Source organism: Orcinus orca, chromosome X (genome assembly GCF_937001465.1).
Source record: "Orcinus orca chromosome X, mOrcOrc1.1, whole genome shotgun sequence".
Taxonomy (NCBI): domain Eukaryota; kingdom Metazoa; phylum Chordata; class Mammalia; order Artiodactyla; family Delphinidae; genus Orcinus; species Orcinus orca.
The window spans coordinates 40,901,282-40,908,756 of NC_064580.1; the positions used below are offsets into that span (position 1 = coordinate 40,901,282).

At 38.1% G+C, this 7,475-nt stretch overlaps 1 pseudogene; it reads right to left on the minus strand.

Annotated features, from left to right (window-relative positions):
* Positions 1–927: 927 nt before the first annotated feature.
* LOC101273677 (tripartite motif-containing protein 60-like) lies at positions 928–2,359 on the minus strand (annotated as a pseudogene).
* Between the last annotated feature and the right edge of the window lie 5,116 nt (positions 2,360–7,475).

Genomic DNA, 7,475 nt, shown 5'->3' on the forward strand with positions numbered 1-7,475 from the left:
TAGTTTGTACCTCTTAATCCCCTACCCCTATCTTGTCCCCCCTTCCCCCTCCCCACTGGTAACCACTAGTTTGTTCTCTACATCTGTGAGTCTCCTTCTTTTTTGTTATATTCACTAGTTTGTTTTATTTTTTAGATTCCACATATAAGTGATATCATACAGTATTTGTCCTTCTCTGTCTGACTTATTTCACTTAATACCCTCCAAGTCCATCCATGTTGTTGTAAATGGCAATATTTCATTCTTTTTTATGGAGAATGAATATAATAATTTTTAAAAATAATGGAAAATAAAAAATGTTGGAGAGAATGTAGAGAAATTGGAACCCTCGTACTCTCATAGGAATGTAAAATGGTGCAGCCACTATGAAAACAGTTTGGTGGTTCCTCAGAAAGGTAAACATAGGATTACTGTATGACCCAGCAATTCCACTCTTAGGTATATAGCCAAAGGAATTGGAAACAGAAACTCAAACAGATTCTTATATGCCAAAGTTATTACAGCATTATTCAGAATAACCCCAAAGTGGAAACAACCTAAGTGTTTAACAGTGAATGGGTAAATAAAATGTGGTATATATATACAATGGAATATTATTCATCCTTAGAAAGGAATTAAGTTCTTTTTTTTCAATTTTAAAATAAAATAGTTTATTGGTTGTGTTAAGCAATATTTTATTACTTAAAATATTATTTATTTTCAAATATTTTATCTAAGAACTTCAAAGCACTTGACAACTGATACTGGTAACATCTATGCAATTGGCATTGCTACCATGTTTATATAGTTTCTGAAAATGAGGAAGAAAAATTTATTGTGGTTTCCAGCAGTGGAAAATTTTAAAAATCCAGAATTACTGAGACAAAATTTACTGACTAAGTTAGCCCTAAGAGCTGAAATAGAATCATTTCCCAGGTACTTCATCTTTCATAATCTGTTACTGAAGAGATTCAGAATCTGTTCCAGTATAGAAATAGTATAGAGAAGAGATCTATCATTCACATTATAAAAAGGAAACCGCACTCAACTCAGTCCAGAAAAATGCCAGTCTTACTGGGTTTTACTACTGGCAGAAGTTGATTGTCTTAGGATGGAATGCAACATAACTGCTGTCAACATATCGCCCAGTTGCCCAGAATATACCCTGACCTACTGGCTGATTCCACCATTTCCTAGGAAGACTATCTTGACACATGCCCAATGCCCATTTAGTTTTGTTTTTCAATTCTACTTCCCAGTAATGCCTGCCAGAATTAAATCTCATAGAACCTAGGATAGCAAGGCAGAGATGAAATCTCCTTGGGTTATAACAAAGGTTTGTTTTTTTTCTTTCTATATTGCATACTTTTTCTGTCCTCAGAGACTATAAGCCCAGGATGTGCTGCTTCAAGATCTAGAATCATATCTATTTGTAATGGCTTGATAATTTTGCCTAAGCCAGATTATTGGGGAGGAATACTGAATCCATATTTCTTTAATCGCAATGAAGAGTTCAAGGTATTTTATGTTTTGATACCTGCGGTGTTTCCAATATAGGGGGCACGGGTTCGATCCCTGGTCAGGAAACTAAGATCCCACATGCCAATAAATAAATAAATAAAAACACACAGTGAGCCAAATTTTTCCTATAGGTCATAGTTTGCCAATGCCTGGCCTAGATAACATTTGTACTTGGATATCTGACAGGAATCTTAAAACTGAATTTATAATTATCCTGCATAAATCTGTAGATTTCTAGTCTTTCCCTCCTCTGTGAATGATGTCATCATTTTCTTGGTTGTTCATTTTAGAAACTTGAACATTATCCTTTACACTTTCTTCTCCTTTAATTCTTACACCTAAGTCCTGTTGATTCTATACTCCTACACATTTTCTAAATTTCTTCATTTCTTTCCATTTCTACTTCACCATGCTAGACCAACTCACCCTCATCCTACCTGGACTTCTGCAATTGTCTTTATACTAGTCATCCTGTTTCCTCTCTTGACCATCTCTAATTCATCGGTGGCAGAAACTACCAGTTGTCTTCCAACATCCACTCCCTTTCTTCCAAAGTAATAGACTTCTTAGCTGGGACAGAGCCATCTAGGGAAAAACCCCTCACTTTCCCAAACTCCTTTGCAGCTAGATGTGGCCATTGGGCTAAGTTCTTGTTAACAAAACAAAATGGTAGTGACATATAGAATTTCCAGGTGCCCTTCTTGTTGGTTGAGATGTGGCTTTGGTGCTGCACAATCTTGGACAATGCTGGTAAGGGCAATAATGTTGGGATGGCAAAGAAGACAGATGGAGCCTGGGTTCCTAATGACTTTTAGGAGCAATATCAAATTCCGCTCAGACTTTATCTTACTTACGCCATTGTTATTTTGAGTCTGTGTTACACTTAGCCAAAACTATAAGCTAATGAAAACACCATCTTCCACATAATAGCTAGAGTTATTGTCTAAAAACACAAATCTTGTCAGATCAATTCCTAATTTTATTTAAAACCCTTCTGTGGCTGCCCATCAATGAATGGGTGAATACCAAAATTCTTAATATTGCTCACAAGACTCTGTGCAATCCAGCCCCTGCTCGTTTCTTTAGCTTCCTTTTGCACCTTAAGGCTCCAAGGCTCCAAGCGTGCTGGCTTAATCTTAGTTAGGTCTTTCCTAATCAAAGTGTTTCTTGAATATCCTGTTTTCTTTGCTTAGAATGCTCTTTCTCTCTTTTTCTACCTGGCCCACTCCTACTCATCTATCAAGTCTCAGATAAAACATCATTTCCTTAAGAAAGCCTTGATCATTCCCCACCCTGCCCCATTCTCCCAAACTAGGTAAGGGTTTTCCCTGTTTTATCCACTCCAAATACCCCTTCCCCTTTTTGTTAATACTTGTCTCAATTGCAATTTAAATTGTTACTAAATAATTAACAGTAATTCAAATAATCCCATACTGGATTTTCAGATTTATGAGTCCATCTTATTCACTCCAGCACCTGGCACAGTACCTGGCACATGGTAAGCAGCGCAGTTTAATACCTGCTATTTGGTAGACACTAAGTAGGTAGTACTAATTATTATTACTGGAGTATAAGGACTACTTCTACCTTGATGAAAGCTACCTCCTGAGACAATTGGCTTAGTGACAGCTTTTAAAAGAATCTGAATCCAAGGCTACTGAAAATTAAAAAGAGGTATGTTATTCACCTTAGGTCAATAAGTTAAAATTGGTTTTTATTTGCCGTTTGTCAAACTCAAAAGGTATTTTAGCTCAAAGGAAATTTTATAGTTAAAAGTGGTTAGTGGATATCTTCTATAAAGTATGTAATTTGGAATGAACAGCAGGAGGAAGGGAAATATTTTAGATAGGTTTAAAGTAAAAGAGTGCAAAGAATAAAATAAATATCTTATTTGGGAGTCATAGGGAGGAAATTGCTTTAATCTAAGATATTTAGTGCCTTTCTATTATGGTTGGCACTAGATTAGTTACTACATTCTTTTCTTAAATTAATACATAAATGTATATATATATATATATATATATATATATACATACACACACACACACACACACACACACACACACATGCATAAAGGTATTATACCAGTGCTTGCCTGGAAAATGTGTCTATATATATGGTTACTCAATAAATAATCATAATAGAAATAAACGTCTTAATAATGAAAACTTCATGTACAAAGAAATAATTAAAAATATTGATGACTACCTACATTATACCAGTGGAACACCAGTGCAGTGCTAATTGAGATATATGTATATAATGAATACAGATAAACATTAAAGGAATGTCCTTCAAAGGAAGGAGCAAGTAACATCATGAACTACACTTATATTTAAGTTTTTCCTCCCAGGGATTTTATTTTTCTACAATCATTGCCTTCAACCATGCTGTATTGAATATCTTTTGCATCCCTTAATGACACTTTGGGTGGATTCCAAAGCTTTCTCGTTGCATCTGGCTACTAAAACTCAGTTCAATCTAGTTAATGCCATGCATGCTGAAGTGTTCAACAGTAATGTATACTGATGTCTGTAGCTTTGAAATACATCCAAAAAATAAGATGAATTGATAAATGATAGAGGGATAAATAGAAGGAGAGATATGAGATAAAGCAAACATAGCATCAAGGTGGTGAGGACCTGGGTGTTTAATGTAGCATTCTTTCAATTTTTCTGTTTGTTTAAAAACATTCATAATAAAATGTTGGGAAAAAAGACCCCTTTCCTCCACCCTTCCCCCCAAACCCTCATTTATTCTCAATTTAAAGCATTAACTTCAAACTCAATTTAAGTCCCATCTCTTTCCTTCTCCCAGGGGCAGTTGACCCAGGGAACTGTGACTGCATGAGCTTATGAGATGTGGGGAGCAAGCAAGCCCAGAACTTCCTGCCTGGAAGACTTCAAAATAGGCCTGGTGGGCTCCCTTACCCTTGTAGTCAAGTTATGGTTAAGTATCCAAATATGGAATTCATCGTGAAAGAGGATGGGCTCCACATTCCAGTGTTGGCTCAAAGTGAAATGGGAAGCAAGTGGAGCTGTAGACCTGCCCAGGCTAAGCTTTCTGGAAGACTGGCCTCCTTATTTAAAATGGGGATATTTAATGCTGAAGGGATTAAATCCACCTACACCCATATCGACACCAGAAACACTCAACCAAAAAAACCCAACTTCAAATAAAAATACAACCCAGTCAAAAAATAACCTTAAATTTCCAGGGACATAATCCTTTGGCTAGTTTCCCTTCTGATGAACATGAATTTCTTCTTTTGTATTACCACATGAAAAACAGAGTTCAGGAATTCAAAATGTGTACTGATTGACTAACACCTTTCAGGTTATTTTCCAAGACTGGCCCTTTCAATGTGATGAAGTAGAGAAGTGTCTTGGAAGGGCAAGTCTTTCTGTCTTGAGCTTCCTTCCTTTGTCTAGAGTCAATGTGCCCCTCTGCCCCTTTCTACAAACCTTCCTCACAGCCCCTGCCTATAAGCTGGAGTGTGCACTGTCCTTTCTCTTCAGGCTGGCCTTCCCCAAACTCTGGCCCTCTGTTGGCCTTCCTCCTCCCATGCCCAGCACCCTCATCTTTGCATTTCTTGTCTGGCACTATCCCTTAAAAACTGACCAGCTGGCAAGCCAGCTGGTCAAGGTCTTCACTGTGTGGTGTTAGTGACTGGGCTTTTGCTCTGCTGCATTGGCACTTTACAAGAACTTTCAGTGCAGGGTGGTACTGACAGTGTTTGTCACGTTTCTTACCACAGTCCCTAACAGTCTGTAAAACAGTCAATAAAATTTAATGAATATGTCACTGTGAAGGTTAACTTTGTGTCAATCTGGCTAGGCTATGGTGCCCAGTTGTTTGGTCAAACACTAGTCTAGATGTTGCTGTGAAGGTATTTTGTAGCTGTGATTAACATTTCTAATCAGTTGACCTTAAGTAAAGGAAGTTGCCCTTGATAATGCGGGTGGGCCTCATCCAATAAGTTGAAGGCCTTAAGAGCAAAACTGAGGTTTCCTAGAGAAGAAGGAATTCTGCCTCAAGACTGGAACATAGAAATCCTGCCAGAGTTTCCATCCTGCTGGCCTGCTCTATAGATTTCAGACTTGCCAACTCCCACAGTTGTGTGAGCCAATTCCTTAAAATAAATATTTCCCTCTTTCTCTTTCCCTTTTCCTTTCTCTCCCTCCACCTCTCTATCATTCTTTCATATTTTTGGCTGGTTGACATCTGCACCCCTTCTTACATCTGAGGATCCAAGCTTTGAGAGGCTGCTGAGAGAGGCAGACATCGACTCCAGCACTGACACAGAGACATAGAAAACAACAGGTTCTTGAACTCTGTGATGACAGCCACCACACAAACCCAAGACTCAGGTGCTCCCACTTGGGACTTCACCTCTGAAGTCAGTAGCTAATGACTAAGCCATGACAACTTAGACCAGGGCGTCACAAACTATCTGTGCTGAAGAGCCAGGTTTTTAAAATTTCCAACTTGCTGGGCACTGATAATTTTATAATAGACCATAAAAATAAGTCACTAGAAAAAAAAGTAAGTCATTTTATAAAAGTGAAAAATGTCCTAAAAACTACAACTCAATTATATATTATTAGGTTCTCAAGAGAGAAAATTACTCCATCAAAGTATTATGAAATTTCTAAATGCTTATTTTCAATTTCTGTACTTGTTGCAGATTGGTAACAAATATTTTGGAGACCCTCTGTGCATGGCAGTGGCTTAGACTTTATTCTTGGAGGGAGGCAGGGGCAGGGAGCATAATGTTCAGCAGCAGGGGCAGTAGTGGAAGCATCTTAACCAAATTCTTCCTATGATATGACTTGGCTAATTTTTGGCTGCTGATCTACTCTCCTCCTCCATTTGATTTTGTCCATTCTCCGAGTTGGACTCAGCCTTTCTTGTGGATTCTGTGAACCACCCAACATCTTTCTAATAAAAAATATCTGAACTAAAATTACCCACAACTGTTGTTGGTAGTTTGTAGTCACGAACCCTGAGATGCACACATGCTTACCTGTGAGATTTTTGAAAGGATTATGTGAGTTAATGGCAATAAAGTGCTTATTATATGGGTCTTAGAACCCAACAGGAGCTTGATAAGAAATGTAGTAGACAGACCCCATGGTGACCTCCAATGATTTCCAGCCTCCTGGTGTCCACGCCTTTGTGCAATCTTCTCCTGTTGAGTGTGGGTAGGAACCTGTGACTTGCTTCTAATCAATAGAATATGACAAGGATGATGGGTTGTCGTTCCTGTGATTATGTTATATTAGAGTGTAGTAGGAGATTAAAACCTTCCCACACCCCTTTCTTAACAGTTTGCATGTAAAAGTGATAGTGATTCTGTCACCACTCATCACTGGATGAAGGACTAGCATGACTTAAACTGGAAGAGAGTTAATATTGATAAGGCAGACCAATTACATCTATCAGAGACCATTAATGCATCCCATACACAGGGCGTATCTGATCCGGGTAGCAGAGGCAGTCATCTCTATGGTATAGTTTAAGGGAGGAGACCAGAAACGCCTCCTCTCTGGCCCTGTCTGCAGCATTCCTAATTCTCACATTGAAGCTTCATCCTTATAATCAAGGTTTTGCTAGATCCCAGTCAGGATATATGGAGCCCTAAAAGTAAGCCACAGATGATGCAAAACTATAGAATAAAAGTAGTACATCTTTCTTGAGAATCCATTTTGCTTGAAGATGTGGGGAGAAACACATTCTCTGAACATTTAAACAGATATGTATATATTTCAGAGTGGAACTCAACCTTCACACTCATTTTAAAATTTCTGTTGAGGTATAATATGCATACAGATAAATGAATATATCATAAGGGTACAGTTTGATGACGTTTCAAAAACTGAATATGTCCATGGAACCCAGCACCCCAGATCAAGAAACAGAATATCACCAACAGCTCAGAAGCCTCTCTGTGCTTCTTCCAGAGGCTACATTCC